Source organism: Doryrhamphus excisus, chromosome 2 (genome assembly GCF_030265055.1).
Source record: "Doryrhamphus excisus isolate RoL2022-K1 chromosome 2, RoL_Dexc_1.0, whole genome shotgun sequence".
Classification (NCBI taxonomy): Eukaryota; Metazoa; Chordata; class Actinopteri; order Syngnathiformes; family Syngnathidae; genus Doryrhamphus; species Doryrhamphus excisus.
The window spans coordinates 21252817-21270011 of NC_080467.1; the positions used below are offsets into that span (position 1 = coordinate 21252817).

General features: G+C 51.8%; 10 non-coding genes across 10 annotated transcripts; all 10 read left to right on the plus strand.

Moving 5' to 3' along the window:
• Positions 1-177: 177 nt before the first annotated feature.
• trnad-guc (transfer RNA aspartic acid (anticodon GUC)) lies at positions 178-249 on the plus strand. The gene has a single exon. It is a non-coding gene; the product is annotated as a tRNA-Asp (tRNA).
• A 351-nt stretch (positions 250-600) lies between these two features.
• On the plus strand, positions 601-672 carry trnam-cau (transfer RNA methionine (anticodon CAU)). The gene has a single exon. It is a non-coding gene; the product is annotated as a tRNA-Met (tRNA).
• A 3198-nt stretch (positions 673-3870) lies between these two features.
• On the plus strand, positions 3871-3942 carry trnam-cau (transfer RNA methionine (anticodon CAU)). The gene has a single exon. It is a non-coding gene; the product is annotated as a tRNA-Met (tRNA).
• Positions 3943-6702: 2760 nt separating this feature from the next.
• Positions 6703-6774, plus strand: trnad-guc (transfer RNA aspartic acid (anticodon GUC)). The gene has a single exon. It is a non-coding gene; the product is annotated as a tRNA-Asp (tRNA).
• Positions 6775-7125: 351 nt separating this feature from the next.
• trnam-cau (transfer RNA methionine (anticodon CAU)) lies at positions 7126-7197 on the plus strand. The gene has a single exon. It is a non-coding gene; the product is annotated as a tRNA-Met (tRNA).
• Positions 7198-10400: 3203 nt separating this feature from the next.
• On the plus strand, positions 10401-10472 carry trnam-cau (transfer RNA methionine (anticodon CAU)). Its single transcript has one exon. It is a non-coding gene; the product is annotated as a tRNA-Met (tRNA).
• Positions 10473-13233: 2761 nt separating this feature from the next.
• On the plus strand, positions 13234-13305 carry trnad-guc (transfer RNA aspartic acid (anticodon GUC)). The gene has a single exon. It is a non-coding gene; the product is annotated as a tRNA-Asp (tRNA).
• A 351-nt stretch (positions 13306-13656) lies between these two features.
• Positions 13657-13728, plus strand: trnam-cau (transfer RNA methionine (anticodon CAU)). Its single transcript has one exon. It is a non-coding gene; the product is annotated as a tRNA-Met (tRNA).
• A 2771-nt stretch (positions 13729-16499) lies between these two features.
• On the plus strand, positions 16500-16571 carry trnad-guc (transfer RNA aspartic acid (anticodon GUC)). Its single transcript has one exon. It is a non-coding gene; the product is annotated as a tRNA-Asp (tRNA).
• A 351-nt stretch (positions 16572-16922) lies between these two features.
• trnam-cau (transfer RNA methionine (anticodon CAU)) lies at positions 16923-16994 on the plus strand. The gene has a single exon. It is a non-coding gene; the product is annotated as a tRNA-Met (tRNA).
• The last annotated feature ends 201 nt before the right edge of the window (positions 16995-17195 follow it).

Below are 17195 nucleotides of genomic sequence, written 5' to 3' on the forward strand. Positions count from 1 at the left end.
ATCTTGGGTTGGAATGTCCCCATGCTGGTAACGGGTGGGGAATACAGTCCGTTGATGAGGATAAGCGGGATGGATTTCAGTGGTTAAAGTCTCCAGCGACCATAAAAACGGTCATGGGCCACGAGCCTGTTCTGAATTCCCCTTTGGCCAATCGACACCACATCATCGCAGCAGCAGTCCTCGTTAGTATAGTGGACAGTATCTCCGCCTGTCACGCGGAAGACCGGGGTTCGATTCCCCGACGGGGAGTACCTCTTTTGTATGTCACAATGTCAACAAACAAACCCTTCTCATTAGAACAAAACCTCTCTTAATCTTCTTCTCAAGGTGTTCAGGTGTCTTGTACAATCTGACAGTCTTTTGCTGCCAAATCATTCCAGTCGTGGATAATGGAGCTGACCAGGAAAATGCCAGCTGTGGGATTTCAACCAGTGCCTCCTGAGCGTAAGGAACCTTAATCTGGCGCTTTCGATCACTCATCCACCCAACCTAAAACGGTGCCCTGATCAGGAAAAAAAACTGTGACCTTGTGAGGTTCACTGACAACAGAGGACACTCAAAAGGAGCCGCACAAAGCTGGGTACTTGTACAGATGTCAGCAGCAGAGTGGCGCAGCGGTAGCGTGCTGGGCCCATAACCCAGAGGTCGATGGATCGAAACCATCCTCTGCTATGGCTGTACTCCTTACGTGTCCTTTGAAGAGCTTGCAGATGTATGGTCTTTGTTACTTAGCTGACCTGGTCCAGTAAAGAGTTCACGCTTCCTTTACTGCTGTTCTCGATGCATTTATTGCTCTTGAGTGCATTCACACGCCATTGCGGGACATTGAAGCATCGTGAAACACCGTAACTGTCCTCACTAGTCCATTGTCACTCTTATGGACTTGAAAAATCCCAGCCAGTTTCCATTCGTTTCGGGGAACCTCCTCCTTTTTGACGATCACCACATCTCCAACTTGCATGTTTCTTCTTGGCGTATGCCATCTTTGTCTCAGAGCAGTGTTGGTCAGATACTCCTTCCACCATTTGTTCCAGAACTATTCCGACAAATATTGCAATTATCTCCATCTCATTTTAGTATACAAGTCCATCCATCCATCCATCCATCCATTTTCCTCCGCTTATCCAGGTCCAGTTCGCGGGGGGCAGCAGTCTTAGTAGGGAAGCCCAGATTTCCCGGTCCCCGGCCACCTCCTCCATCTCCACCGGGAGGACACCAAGGTGTTCCCAGGCCAGCTGTGAGACATAATCCCTCCAGCGTGTCCTAGGTCTGCCCCGGGGCCTTTTCCCGGCTGGGTATGCCCGGAACACCTCACCAGGGAGGCGTCCGGGAGGCATCCGGACTAGATGCCTGAGCCACCTCTACTGACTCCTCTCGATGTGAAGGACAAGCGGCTCTACTCTGAGCCCTCCCGGATGACTGAGCTCCTCACCCTATCTCTTAGAGTGAGTCCAGCTACCCTACGGAGGAAACTCATTTCAGCCGCCTGTATCCGAGATGTCATTCTTTCGGTCATGACCCAAAGCTCATGACCATAGGTGAGGATGGGAACATAGATCGACCGGTAAATTGAAAGCTTTTTTAACCACGACGGTCCGTTACATTACTGCCGAGGCTGCGCCGATCCGTCTGTCGACCTCACGCTCCCACTTTCCCTCACTCGTGACCATACCTAAGATACCTAAACTCCTCCACCTGGGGTAGGACCTCATTCCCAACCCGGAGGGAGCACTCCACCCTTTTACGACTGAGAACCACGGCCTCTGATTTGGAGGTACTGAGTCTCATCCCAGAGGCTTCGCACTCAGATGCAAACCGTCCCAGTCAGCGCTGAAGGTCACAGCCCGTAGAGGCCATAAGAACCACATCATCTGCAAATAGCAGAGATGAGATTCTAAGGCCCCTGAAACAGATTCCCTCAACACCTTGGCTGCGCCTAGAAATTCTGGGATGTCCATAAGTGCACTTGGCACCAGGACACCCTTGGCTGCAGGTCTATGATCGACTTTGCAGTCGTGTCATCAGACCTGCGTCCGCATGTTCTGGACAGGCGGGTGAAGAGAGGGGCTGAGCTGTCAACTGATCACCACCTGGTGATGAGTTGGATTAGATGGCGGGGGAGGATGCTGGAAAGACCTGGTAGACCCAAACGAGTAGTGAGGGTGTGCTGGGAACGTCTGGCAGAGTCTCCCGTTCGTCGAGTCTTCAACTCTCACCTCTGGCAGAGCTTCGCCTGCATCCCGGGGGAGGACCGGGATATTGAGTCCGAATGGGCCATATTCCGTGCCTCCATTGCTGAGGCGGCTGACCGGAGCTGCGGCCGCAAGGCGGTCGGTGCCAGTCGTGGCGGCAGGCCCCAAACCCGATGGTGGACACCAGAGGTCAGGGCCGCCATCAAGCTGAAGAAGGAGTCCTATCGAGCATTGATGGCTTGTGGGACTCCGGAAGCAGCTGACAGGTACTGTCAGGCCAAACGGTTCGCGGCTTCTGCGGTTGTCGAGGCAAAAACTCGGGTGTGGGAGGAATTCGGTGAGGCCATGGAGCGCGACTTTTGGTCGGCCTCGAAGGGGTTCTGGCAAACCGTCCGGACCCTCCGAAAAGGGAAGCATTGCCCAGTTCACACTGTTTACAGTGGAGACGGGGCCTGCTGACCTCGACTGGGGATTTGTTTTGGTGAAGTAGGTGCAGACACATCTATTAAAAAATGAAAATACAAAATATACAGTATACAGTATAAATATATGTACACAGTCCGTTTTTTGTTTGTTGTTCCGGAACTGCAGTCTGATTGTTTTTCCTAAGAGTCCAAACTGAGCGTTAATTTAACGCATATAGAGTGTCAAAGTGGCAGGATGAGGCAGAGGTGGGGTGTGAACAGTGTCGGGGGGGGGGGGGGGGGGGCGGGGTTCCGGGACTTGTTGATGAGGCTGACAGCAGACGGGAAGAAACTGTTCTTGTGGCGTGAGGTTTTGGTCCTGATGGGCCGCAGCCTCCTCTCAAAGAGACTGTGTCCGGGGTAAAAAAAAAAAAATAGCAAGACAGCCTCAAGATCCAAAAGTGTTAAGGCAGTCCCATAGTGTCCCCACATCATGCCATGTGTCTATTTGCCTTGAGACATGAGTAAATTAGCTTAAATGCTAACATGCTAATGGTCATCATGTTAGCACCAAGCAAGAGAGTCTTTTTTCAGTCGGGTCTAAAAGTGGGGGCAATGTGAAGCTGTGTCTGTGCCACCTACTATGTTGCTGTGTCCCTGGTCCAGTGTGTTCTCATCTTGGGTTGGAATGTCCCCATGCTGGTAACGGGTGGGGAATACAGTCCGTTGATGAGGATAAGCGGGATGGATTTCAGTGGTTAAAGTCTCCAGCTACCATAAAAACGGTCATGGGCCACGAGCCTGTTCTGAATTCCCCTTTGGCCAATCGACACCACATCATCGCAGCAGCAGTCCTCGTTAGTATAGTGGACAGTATCTCCGCCTGTCACGCGGAAGACCGGTGTTCGATTCCCCGACGGGGAGTACCTCTTTTGTATGTCACAATGTCAACAAACAAACCCTTCTCATTAGAACAAAACCTCTCTTAATCTTCTTCTCAAGGTGTTCAGGTGTCTTGTACAATCTGACAGTCTTTTGCTGCCAAATCATTCCAGTCGTGGATAATGGAGCTGACCAGGAAAATGCCAGTTGTGGGATTTCAACCAGTGCCTCCTGAGCGTAAGGAACCTTAATCTGGCGCTTTCGATCACTCATCCACCCAACCTAAAACGGTGCCCTGATCAGGAAAAAAACTGTGACCTTGTGAGGTTCACTGACAACAGAGGACACTCAAAAGGAGCCGCACAAAGCTGGGTACTTGTACAGATGTCAGCAGCAGAGTGGCGCAGCGGTAGCGTGCTGGGCCCATAACCCAGAGGTCGATGGATCGAAACCATCCTCTGCTATGGCTGTACTCCTTACGTGTCCTTTGAAGAGCTTGCAGATGTATGGTCTTTGTTACTTAGCTGACCTGGTCCAGTAAAGAGTTCACGCTTCCTTTACTGATGTTCTCGATGCATTTATTGCTCTTGAGTGCATTCACACGCCATTGCGGGACATTGAAGCATTGTGAAACCCCGTAACTGTCCTCACTAGTCCATTGTCACTCTTATGGACTTGAAAAATCCCAGCCAGTTTCCATTCGTTTCGGGGAACCTCCTCCTTTTTGACGATCACCACATCTCCAACTTGCATGTTTCTTCTTGGCGTATGCCATCTTTGTCTCAGAGCAGTGTTGGTCAGATACTCCTTCCACCATTTGTTCCAGAACTATTCCGACAAATATTGCAATTATCTCCATCTCATTTTAGTATACAAGTCCATCCATCCATCCATCCATTTTCCTCCGCTTATCCAGGTCCAGTTCGCGGGGGGCAGCAGTCTTAGTAGGGAAGCCCAGATTTCCCGGTCCCCGGCCACCTCCTCCATCTCCACCGGGAGGACACCAAGGTGTTCCCAGGCCAGCTGTGAGACATAATCCCTCCAGCGTGTCCTAGGTCTGCCCCGGGGCCTTTTCCCGGCTGGGTATGCCCGGAACACCTCACCAGGGAGGCGTCCGGGAGGCATCCGGACTAGATGCCCGAGCCACCTCAACTGACTCCTCTCGATGTGAAGGAGAAGCGGCTCTACTCTGAGCCCTCCCGGATGACTGAGCTCCTGACCCTATCTCTTAGGGTGAGTCCAGCTACCCTACGGAGGAAACTCATTTCAGCCGCCTGTATCCGAGATGTCATTCTTTCGGTCATGACCCAAAGCTCATGACCATAGGTGAGGATGGGAACATAGATCGACCGGTAAATTGAAAGCTTTTTTTAACCACGACGGTCCGTTACATTACTGCCGAGGCTGCGCCGATCCGTCTGTCGACCTCACGCTCCCACTTTCCCTCACTCGTGACCATACCTAAGATACCTAAACTCCTCCACCTGGGGTAGGACCTAATTCCCAACCCGGAGGGAGCACTCCACCCTTTTACGACTGAGAACCACGGCCTCTGATTTGGAGGTACTGAGTCTCATCCCAGAGGCTTCGCACTCAGATGCAAACCGTCCCAGTCAGCGCTGAAGGTCACAGCCCGTAGAGGCCATAAGAACCACATCATCTGCAAATAGCAGAGATGAGATTCTAAGGCCCCTGAAACAGATTCCCTCAACACCTTGGCTGCGCCTAGAAATTCTGGGATGTCCATAAGTGCACTTGGCACCAGGACACCCTTGGCTGCAGGTCTATGATCGACTTTGCAGTCGTGTCATCAGACCTGCGTCCGCATGTTCTGGACAGGCGGGTGAAGAGAGGGGCTGAGCTGTCAACTGATCACCACCTGGTGATGAGTTGGATTAGATGGCGGGGGAGGATGCTGGAAAGACCTGGTAGACCCAAACGAGTAGTGAGGGTGTGCTGGGAACGTCTGGCAGAGTCTCCCGTTCATCGAGTCTTCAACTCTCACCTCTGGCAGAGCTTCGCCTGCATCCCGGGGGAGGACCGGGATATTGAGTCCGAATGGGCCATATTCCGTGCCTCCATTGCTGAGGCGGCTGACCGGAGCTGCGGCCGCAAGGCGGTCGGTGCCAGTCGTGGCGGCAGGCCCCAAACCCGATGGTGGACACCAGAGGTCAGGGCCGCCATCAAGCTGAAGAAGGAGTCCTATCGAGCATTGATGGCTTGTGGGACTCCGGAAGCAGCTGACAGGTACTGTCAGGCCAAACGGTTCGCGGCTTCTGCGGTTGTCGAGGCAAAAACTCGGGTGTGGGAGGAATTCGGTGAGGCCATGGAGCGCGACTTTTGGTCGGCCTCGAAGGGGTTCTGGCAAACCGTCCGGACCCTCCGAAAAGGGAAGCATTGCCCAGTTCACACTGTTTACAGTGGAGACGGGGCCTGCTGACCTCGACTGGGGATTTGTTTTGGTGAAGTAGGTGCAGACACATCTATTAAAAAATGAAAATACAAAATATACAGTATACAGTATAAATATATGTACACAGTCCGTTTTTTGTTTGTTGTTCCGGAACTGCAGTCTGATTGTTTTTCCTAAGAGTCCAAACTGAGCGTTAATTTAACGCATATAGAGTGTCAAAGTGGCAGGATGAGGCAGAGGTGGGGTGTGAACAGTGTCGGGGGGCGGGGTTCCGGGACTTGTTGATGAGGCTGACAGCAGACGGGAAGAAACTGTTCTTGTGGCGTGAGGTTTTGGTCCTGATGGGCCGCAGCCTCCTCTCAAAGAGACTGTGTCCGGGGTAAAAAAAAAAAACTAGCAAGACAGCCTCAAGATCCAAAAGTGTTAAGGCAGTCCCATAGTGTCCCCACATCATGCCATGTGTCTATTTGCCTTGAGACATGAGTAAATTAGCTTAAATGCTAACATGCTAATGGTCATCATGTTAGCACCAAGCAAGAGAGTCTTTTTTCAGTCGGGTCTAAAAGTGGGGGCAATGTGAAGCTGTGTCTGTGCCACCTACTATGTTGCTGTGTCCCTGGTCCAGTGTGTTCTCATCTTGGGTTGGAATGTCCCCATGCTGGTAACGGGTGGGGAATACAGTCCGTTGATGAGGATAAGCGGGATGGATTTCAGTGGTTAAAGTCTCCAGCGACCATAAAAACGGTCATGGGCCACGAGCCTGTTCTGAATTCCCCTTTGGCCAATCGACACCACATCATCGCAGCAGCAGTCCTCGTTAGTATAGTGGACAGTATCTCCGCCTGTCACGCGGAAGACCGGGGTTCGATTCCCCGACGGGGAGTACCTCTTTTGTATGTCACAATGTCAACAAACAAACCCTTCTCATTAGAACAAAACCTCTCTTAATCTTCTTCTCAAGGTGTTCAGGTGTCTTGTACAATCTGACAGTCTTTTGCTGCCAAATCATTCCAGTCGTGGATAATGGAGCTGACCAGGAAAATGCCAGCTGTGGGATTTCAACCAGTGCCTCCTGAGCGTTAAGGAACCTTAATCTGGCGCTTTCGATCACTCATCCACCCAACCTAAAACGGTGCCCTGATCAGGAAAAAAACTGTGACCTTGTGAGGTTCACTGACAACAGAGGACACTCAAAAGGAGCCGCACAAAGCTGGGTACTTGTACAGATGTCAGCAGCAGAGTGGCGCAGCGGTAGCGTGCTGGGCCCATAACCCAGAGGTCGATGGATCGAAACCATCCTCTGCTATGGCTGTACTCCTTACGTGTCCTTTGAAGAGCTTGCAGATGTATGGTCTTTGTTACTTAGCTGACCTGGTCCAGTAAAGAGTTCATGCTTCCTTTACTGCTGTTCTCGATGCATTTATTGCTCTTGAGTGCATTCACACGCCATTGCGGGACATTGAAGCATCGTGAAACACTGTAACTGTCCTCACTAGTCCATTGTCACTCTTATGGACTTGAAAAATCCCAGCCAGTTTCCATTCGTTTCGGGGAACCTCCTCCTTTTTGACGATCACCACATCTCCAACTTGCATGTTTCTTCTTGGCGTATGCCATCTTTGTCTCAGAGCAGTGTTGGTCAGATACTCCTTCCACCATTTGTTCCAGAACTATTCCGACAAATATTGCAATTATCTCCATCTCATTTTAGTATACAAGTCCATCCATCCATCCATCCATCCATTTTCCTCCGCTTATCCAGGTCCAGTTCGCGGGGGGCAGCAGTCTTAGTAGGGAAGCCCAGATTTCCCGGTCCCCGGCCACCTCCTCCATCTCCACCGGGAGGACACCAAGGTGTTCCCAGGCCAGCTGTGAGACATAATCCCTCCAGCGTGTCCTAGGTCTGCCCCGGGGCCTTTTCCCGGCTGGGTATGCCCGGAACACCTCACCAGGGAGGCGTCCGGGAGGCATCCGGACTAGATGCCTGAGCCACCTCTACTGACTCCTCTCGATGTGAAGGAGAAGCGGCTCTACTCTGAGCCCTCCCGGATGACTGAGCTCCTCACCCTATCTCTTAGAGTGAGTCCAGCTACCCTACGGAGGAAACTCATTTCAGCCGCCTGTATCCGAGATGTCATTCTTTCGGTCATGACCCAAAGCTCATGACCATAGGTGAGGATGGGAACATAGATCGACCGGTAAATTGAAAGCTTTTTTAACCACGACGGTCCGTTACATTACTGCCGAGGCTGCGCCGATCCGTCTGTCGACCTCACGCTCCCACTTTCCCTCACTCGTGACCATACCTAAGATACCTAAACTCCTCCACCTGGGGTAGGACCTCATTCCCAACCCGGAGGGAGCACTCCACCCTTTTACGACTGAGAACCACGGCCTCTGATTTGGAGGTACTGAGTCTCATCCCAGAGGCTTCGCACTCAGATGCAAACCGTCCCAGTCAGCGCTGAAGGTCACAGCCCGTAGAGGCCATAAGAACCACATCATCTGCAAATAGCAGAGATGAGATTCTAAGGCCCCTGAAACAGATTCCCTCAACACCTTGGCTGCGCCTAGAAATTCTGGGATGTCCATAAGTGCACTTGGCACCAGGACACCCTTGGCTGCAGGTCTATGATCGACTTTGCAGTCGTGTCATCAGACCTGCGTCCGCATGTTCTGGACAGGCGGGTGAAGAGAGGGGCTGAGCTGTCAACTGATCACCACCTGGTGATGAGTTGGATTAGATGGCGGGGGAGGATGCTGGAAAGACCTGGTAGACCCAAACGAGTAGTGAGGGTGTGCTGGGAACGTCTGGCAGAGTCTCCCGTTCGTCGAGTCTTCAACTCTCACCTCTGGCAGAGCTTCGCCTGCATCCCGGGGGAGGACCGGGATATTGAGTCCGAATGGGCCATATTCCGTGCCTCCATTGCTGAGGCGGCTGACCGGAGCTGCGGCCGCAAGGCGGTCGGTGCCAGTCGTGGCGGCAGGCCCCAAACCCGATGGTGGACACCAGAGGTCAGGGCCGCCATCAAGCTGAAGAAGGAGTCCTATCGAGCATTGATGGCTTGTGGGACTCCGGAAGCAGCTGACAGGTACTGTCAGGCCAAACGGTTCGCGGCTTCTGCGGTTGTCGAGGCAAAAACTCGGGTGTGGGAGGAATTCGGTGAGGCCATGGAGCGCGACTTTTGGTCGGCCTCGAAGGGGTTCTGGCAAACCGTCCGGACCCTCCGAAAAGGGAAGCATTGCCCAGTTCACACTGTTTACAGTGGAGACGGGGCCTGCTGACCTCGACTGGGGATTTGTTTTGGTGAAGTAGGTGCAGACACATCTATTAAAAAATGAAAATACAAAATATACAGTATACAGTATAAATATATGTACACAGTCCGTTTTTTGTTTGTTGTTCCGGAACTGCAGTCTGATTGTTTTTCCTAAGAGTCCAAACTGAGCGTTAATTTAACGCATATAGAGTGTCAAAGTGGCAGGATGAGGCAGAGGTGGGGTGTGAACAGTGTCGGGGGGGGGGGGGGGGGGGGGGGGCGGGGTTCCGGGACTTGTTGATGAGGCTGACAGCAGACGGGAAGAAACTGTTCTTGTGGCGTGAGGTTTTGGTCCTGATGGGCCGCAGCCTCCTCTCAAAGAGACTGTGTCCGGGGTAAAAAAAAAAAAATAGCAAGACAGCCTCAAGATCCAAAAGTGTTAAGGCAGTCCCATAGTGTCCCCACATCATGCCATGTGTCTATTTGCCTTGAGACATGAGTAAATTAGCTTAAATGCTATCATGCTAATGGTCATCATGTTAGCACCAAGCAAGAGAGTCTTTTTTCAGTCGGGTCTAAAAGTGGGGGCAATGTGAAGCTGTGTCTGTGCCACCTACTATGTTGCTGTGTCCCTGGTCCAGTGTGTTCTCATCTTGGGTTGGAATGTCCCCATGCTGGTAACGGGTGGGGAATACAGTCCGTTGATGAGGATAAGCGGGATGGATTTCAGTGGTTAAAGTCTCCAGCTACCATAAAAACGGTCATGGGCCACGAGCCTGTTCTGAATTCCCCTTTGGCCAATCGACACCACATCATCGCAGCAGCAGTCCTCGTTAGTATAGTGGACAGTATCTCCGCCTGTCACGCGGAAGACCGGTGTTCGATTCCCCGACGGGGAGTACCTCTTTTGTATGTCACAATGTCAACAAACAAACCCTTCTCATTAGAACAAAACCTCTCTTAATCTTCTTCTCAAGGTGTTCAGGTGTCTTGTACAATCTGACAGTCTTTTGCTGCCAAATCATTCCAGTCGTGGATAATGGAGCTGACCAGGAAAATGCCAGCTGTGGGATTTCAACCAGTGCCTCCTGAGCGTAAGGAACCTTAATCTGGCGCTTTCGATCACTCATCCACCCAACCTAAAACGGTGCCCTGATCAGGAAAAAAACTGTGACCTTGTGAGGTTCACTGACAACAGAGGACACTCAAAAGGAGCCGCACAAAGCTGGGTACTTGTACAGATGTCAGCAGCAGAGTGGCGCAGCGGTAGCGTGCTGGGCCCATAACCCAGAGGTCGATGGATCGAAACCATCCTCTGCTATGGCTGTACTCCTTACGTGTCCTTTGAAGAGCTTGCAGATGTATGGTCTTTGTTACTTAGCTGACCTGGTCCAGTAAAGAGTTCACGCTTCCTTTACTGATGTTCTCGATGCATTTATTGCTCTTGAGTGCATTCACACGCCATTGCGGGACATTGAAGCATTGTGAAACCCCGTAACTGTCCTCACTAGTCCATTGTCACTCTTATGGACTTGAAAAATCCCAGCCAGTTTCCATTCGTTTCGGGGAACCTCCTCCTTTTTGACGATCACCACATCTCCAACTTGCATGTTTCTTCTTGGCGTATGCCATCTTTGTCTCAGAGCAGTGTTGGTCAGATACTCCTTCCACCATTTGTTCCAGAACTATTCCGACAAATATTGCAATTATCTCCATCTCATTTTAGTATACAAGTCCATCCATCCATCCATCCATTTTCCTCCGCTTATCCAGGTCCAGTTCGCGGGGGGCAGCAGTCTTAGTAGGGAAGCCCAGATTTCCCGGTCCCCGGCCACCTCCTCCATCTCCACCGGGAGGACACCAAGGTGTTCCCAGGCCAGCTGTGAGACATAATCCCTCCAGCGTGTCCTAGGTCTGCCCCGGGGCCTTTTCCCGGCTGGGTATGCCCGGAACACCTCACCAGGGAGGCGTCCGGGAGGCATCCGGACTAGATGCCCGAGCCACCTCAACTGACTCCTCTCGATGTGAAGGAGAAGCGGCTCTACTCTGAGCCCTCCCGGATGACTGAGCTCCTGACCCTATCTCTTAGGGTGAGTCCAGCTACCCTACGGAGGAAACTCATTTCAGCCGCCTGTATCCGAGATGTCATTCTTTCGGTCATGACCCAAAGCTCATGACCATAGGTGAGGATGGGAACATAGATCGACCGGTAAATTGAAAGCTTTTTTTAACCACGACGGTCCGTTACATTACTGCCGAGGCTGCGCCGATCCGTCTGTCGACCTCACGCTCCCACTTTCCCTCACTCGTGACCATACCTAAGATACCTAAACTCCTCCACCTGGGGTAGGACCTCATTCCCAACCCGGAGGGAGCACTCCACCCTTTTACGACTGAGAACCACGGCCTCTGATTTGGAGGTACTGAGTCTCATCCCAGAGGCTTCGCACTCAGATGCAAACCGTCCCAGTCAGCGCTGAAGGTCACAGCCCGTAGAGGCCATAAGAACCACATCATCTGCAAATAGCAGAGATGAGATTCTAAGGCCCCTGAAACAGATTCCCTCAACACCTTGGCTGCGCCTAGAAATTCTGGGATGTCCATAAGTGCACTTGGCACCAGGACACCCTTGGCTGCAGGTCTATGATCGACTTTGCAGTCGTGTCATCAGACCTGCGTCCGCATGTTCTGGACAGGCGGGTGAAGAGAGGGGCTGAGCTGTCAACTGATCACCACCTGGTGATGAGTTGGATTAGATGGCGGGGGAGGATGCTGGAAAGACCTGGTAGACCCAAACGAGTAGTGAGGGTGTGCTGGGAACGTCTGGCAGAGTCTCCCGTTCGTCGAGTCTTCAACTCTCACCTCTGGCAGAGCTTCGCCTGCATCCCGGGGGAGGACCGGGATATTGAGTCCGAATGGGCCATATTCCGTGCCTCCATTGCTGAGGCGGTTGACCGGAGCTGCGGCCGCAAGGCGGTCGGTGCCAGTCGTGGCGGCAGGCCCCAAACCCGATGGTGGACACCAGAGGTCAGGGCCGCCATCAAGCTGAAGAAGGAGTCCTATCGAGCATTGATGGCTTGTGGGACTCCGGAAGCAGCTGACAGGTACTGTCAGGCCAAACGGTTCGCGGCTTCTGCGGTTGTCGAGGCAAAAACTCGGGTGTGGGAGGAATTCGGTGAGGCCATGGAGCGCGACTTTTGGTCGGCCTCGAAGGGGTTCTGGCAAACCGTCCGGACCCTCCGAAAAGGGAAGCATTGCCCAGTTCACACTGTTTACAGTGGAGACGGGGCCTGCTGACCTCGACTGGGGATTTGTTTTGGTGAAGTAGGTGCAGACACATCTATTAAAAAATGAAAATACAAAATATACAGTATACAGTATAAATATATGTACACAGTCCGTTTTTTGTTTGTTGTTCCGGAACTGCAGTCTGATTGTTTTTCCTAAGAGTCCAAACTGAGCGTTAATTTAACGCATATAGAGTGTCAAAGTGGCAGGATGAGGCAGAGGTGGGGTGTGAACAGTGTCGGGGGGCGGGGTTCCGGGACTTGTTGATGAGGCTGACAGCAGACGGGAAGAAACTGTTCTTGTGGCGTGAGGTTTTGGTCCTGATGGGCCGCAGCCTCCTCTCAAAGAGACTGTGTCCGGGGTAAAAAAAAAAAAACTAGCAAGACAGCCTCAAGATCCAAAAGTGTTAAGGCAGTCCCATAGTGTCCCCACATCATGCCATGTGTCTATTTGCCTTGAGACATGAGTAAATTAGCTTAAATGCTAACATGCTAATGGTCATCATGTTAGCACCAAGCAAGAGAGTCTTTTTTCAGTCGGGTCTAAAAGTGGGGGCAATGTGAAGCTGTGTCTGTGCCACCTACTATGTTGCTGTGTCCCTGGTCCAGTGTGTTCTCATCTTGGGTTGGAATGTCCCCATGCTGGTAACGGGTGGGGAATACAGTCCGTTGATGAGGATAAGCGGGATGGATTTCAGTGGTTAAAGTCTCCAGCTACCATAAAAACGGTCATGGGCCACGAGCCTGTTCTGAATTCCCCTTTGGCCAATCGACACCACATCATCGCAGCAGCAGTCCTCGTTAGTATAGTGGACAGTATCTCCGCCTGTCACGCGGAAGACCGGGGTTCGATTCCCCGACGGGGAGTACCTCTTTTGTATGTCACAATGTCAACAAACAAACCCTTCTCATTAGAACAAAACCTCTCTTAATCTTCTTCTCAAGGTGTTCAGGTGTCTTGTACAATCTGACAGTCTTTTGCTGCCAAATCATTCCAGTCGTGGATAATGGAGCTGACCAGGAAAATGCCAGCTGTGGGATTTCAACCAGTGCCTCCTGAGCGTAAGGAACCTTAATCTGGCGCTTTCGATCACTCATCCACCCAACCTAAAACGGTGCCCTGATCAGGAAAAAAAACTGTGACCTTGTGAGGTTCACTGACAACAGAGGACACTCAAAAGGAGCCGCACAAAGCTGGGTACTTGTACAGATGTCAGCAGCAGAGTGGCGCAGCGGTAGCGTGCTGGGCCCATAACCCAGAGGTCGATGGATCGAAACCATCCTCTGCTATGGCTGTACTCCTTACGTGTCCTTTGAAGAGCTTGCAGATGTATGGTCTTTGTTACTTAGCTGACCTGGTCCAGTAAAGAGTTCATGCTTCCTTTACTGCTGTTCTCGATGCATTTATTGCTCTTGAGTGCATTCACACGCCATTGCGGGACATTGAAGCATCGTGAAACACCGTAACTGTCCTCACTAGTCCATTGTCACTCTTATGGACTTGAAAAATCCCAGCCAGTTTCCATTCGTTTCGGGAAACCTCCTCCTTTTTGACGATCACCACATCTCCAACTTGCATGTTTCTTCTTGGCGTATGCCATCTTTGTCTCAGAGCAGTGTTGGTCAGATACTCCTTCCACCATTTGTTCCAGAACTATTCCGACAAATATTGCAATTATCTCCATCTCATTTTAGTATACAAGTCCATCCATCCATCCATCCATCCATTTTCCTCCGCTTATCCAGGTCCAGTTCGCGGGGGGCAGCAGTCTTAGTAGGGAAGCCCAGATTTCCCGGTCCCCGGCCACCTCCTCCATCTCCACCGGGAGGACACCAAGGTGTTCCCAGGCCAGCTGTGAGACATAATCCCTCCAGCGTGTCCTAGGTCTGCCCCGGGGCCTTTTCCCGGCTGGGTATGCCCGGAACACCTCACCAGGGAGGCGTCCGGGAGGCATCCGGACTAGATGCCTGAGCCACCTCTACTGACTCCTCTCGATGTGAAGGAGAAGCGGCTCTACTCTGAGCCCTCCCGGATGACTGAGCTCCTCACCCTATCTCTTAGAGTGAGTCCAGCTACCCTACGGAGGAAACTCATTTCAGCCGCCTGTATCCGAGATGTCATTCTTTCGGTCATGACCCAAAGCTCATGACCATAGGTGAGGATGGGAACATAGATCGACCGGTAAATTGAAAGCTTTTTTAACCACGACGGTCCGTTACATTACTGCCGAGGCTGCGCCGATCCGTCTGTCGACCTCACGCTCCCACTTTCCCTCACTCGTGACCATACCTAAGATACCTAAACTCCTCCACCTGGGGTAGGACCTCATTCCCAACCCGGAGGGAGCACTCCACCCTTTTACGACTGAGAACCACGGCCTCTGATTTGGAGGTACTGAGTCTCATCCCAGAGGCTTCGCACTCAGATGCAAACCGTCCCAGTCAGCGCTGAAGGTCACAGCCCGTAGAGGCCATAAGAACCACATCATCTGCAAATAGCAGAGATGAGATTCTAAGGCCCCTGAAACAGATTCCCTCAACACCTTGGCTGCGCCTAGAAATTCTGGGATGTCCATAAGTGCACTTGGCACCAGGACACCCTTGGCTGCAGGTCTATGATCGACTTTGCAGTCGTGTCATCAGACCTGCGTCCGCATGTTCTGGACAGGCGGGTGAAGAGAGGGGCTGAGCTGTCAACTGATCACCACCTGGTGATGAGTTGGATTAGATGGCGGTGGAGGATGCTGGAAAGACCTGGTAGACCCAAACGAGTAGTGAGGGTGTGCTGGGAACGTCTGGCAGAGTCTCCCGTTCGTCGAGTCTTCAACTCTCACCTCTGGCAGAGCTTCGCCTGCATCCCGGGGGAGGACCGGGATATTGAGTCCGAATGGGCCATATTCCGTGCCTCCATTGCTGAGGCGGCTGACCGGAGCTGCGGCCGCAAGGCGGTCGGTGCCAGTCGTGGCGGCAGGCCCCAAACCCGATGGTGGACACCAGAGGTCAGGGCCGCCATCAAGCTGAAGAAGGAGTCCTATCGAGCATTGATGGCTTGTGGGACTCCGGAAGCAGCTGACAGGTACTGTCAGGCCAAACGGTTCGCGGCTTCTGCGGTTGTCGAGGCAAAAACTCGGGTGTGGGAGGAATTCGGTGAGGCCATGGAGCGCGACTTTTGGTCGGCCTCGAAGGGGTTCTGGCAAACCGTCCGGACCCTCCGAAAAGGGAAGCATTGCCCAGTTCACACTGTTTACAGTGGAGACGGGGCCTGCTGACCTCGACTGGGGATTTGTTTTGGTGAAGTAGGTGCAGACACATCTATTAAAAAATGAAAATACAAAATATACAGTATACAGTATAAATATATGTACACAGTCCGTTTTTTGTTTGTTGTTCCGGAACTGCAGTCTGATTGTTTTTCCTAAGAGTCCAAACTGAGCGTTAATTTAACGCATATAGAGTGTCAAAGTGGCAGGATGAGGCAGAGGTGGGGTGTGAACAGTGTCGGGGGGGGGGGGGGGGTTCCGGGACTTGTTGATGAGGCTGACAGCAGACGGGAAGAAACTGTTCTTGTGGCGTGAGGTTTTGGTCCTGATGGACCGCAGCCTCCTCTCAAAGAGACTGTGTCCGGGGTAAAAAAAAAAAAAAACTAGCAAGACAGCCTCAAGATCCAAAAGTGTTAAGGCAGTCCCATAGTGTCCCCACATCATGCCATGTGTCTATTTGCCTTGAGACATGAGTAAATTAGCTTAAATGCTAACATGCTAATGGTCATCATGTTAGCACCAAGCAAGAGAGTCTTTTTTCAGTCGGGTCTAAAAGTGGGGGCAATGTGAAGCTGTGTCTGTGCCACCTACTATGTTGCTGTGTCCCTGGTCCAGTGTGTTCTCATCTTGGGTTGGAATGTCCCCATGCTGGTAACGGGTGGGGAATACAGTCCGTTGATGAGGATAAGCGGGATGGATTTCAGTGGTTAAAGTCTCCAGCTACCATAAAAACGGTCATGGGCCACGAGCCTGTTCTGAATTCCCCTTTGGCCAATCGACACCACATCACCGCAGCAGCAGTCCTCGTTAGTATAGTGGACAGTATCTCCGCCTGTCACGCGGAAGACCGGGGTTCGATTCCCCGACGGGGAGTACCTCTTTTGTATGTCACAATGTCAACAAACAAACCCTTCTCATTAGAACAAAACCTCTCTTAATCTTCTTCTCAAGGTGTTCAGGTGTCTTGTACAATCTGACAGTCTTTTGCTGCCAAATCATTCCAGTCGTGGATAATGGAGCTGACCAGGAAAATGCCAGCTGTGGGATTTCAACCAGTGCCTCCTGAGCGTAAGGAACCTTAATCTGGCGCTTTCGATCACTCATCCACCCAACCTAAAACGGTGCCCTGATCAGGAAAAAAAACTGTGACCTTGTGAGGTTCACTGACAACAGAGGACACTCAAAAGGAGCCGCACAAAGCTGGGTACTTGTACAGATGTCAGCAGCAGAGTGGCGCAGCGGTAGCGTGCTGGGCCCATAACCCAGAGGTCGATGGATCGAAACCATCCTCTGCTATGGCTGTACTCCTTACGTGTCCTTTGAAGAGCTTGCAGATGTATGGTCTTTGTTACTTAGCTGACCTGGTCCAGTAAAGAGTTCACGCTTCCTTTACTGCTGTTCTCGATGCATTTATTGCTCTTGAGTGCATTCACACGCCATTGCGGGACATTGAAGCATCGTGAAACCCCGTAACTGTCCTCACTAGTCCATTGTCAC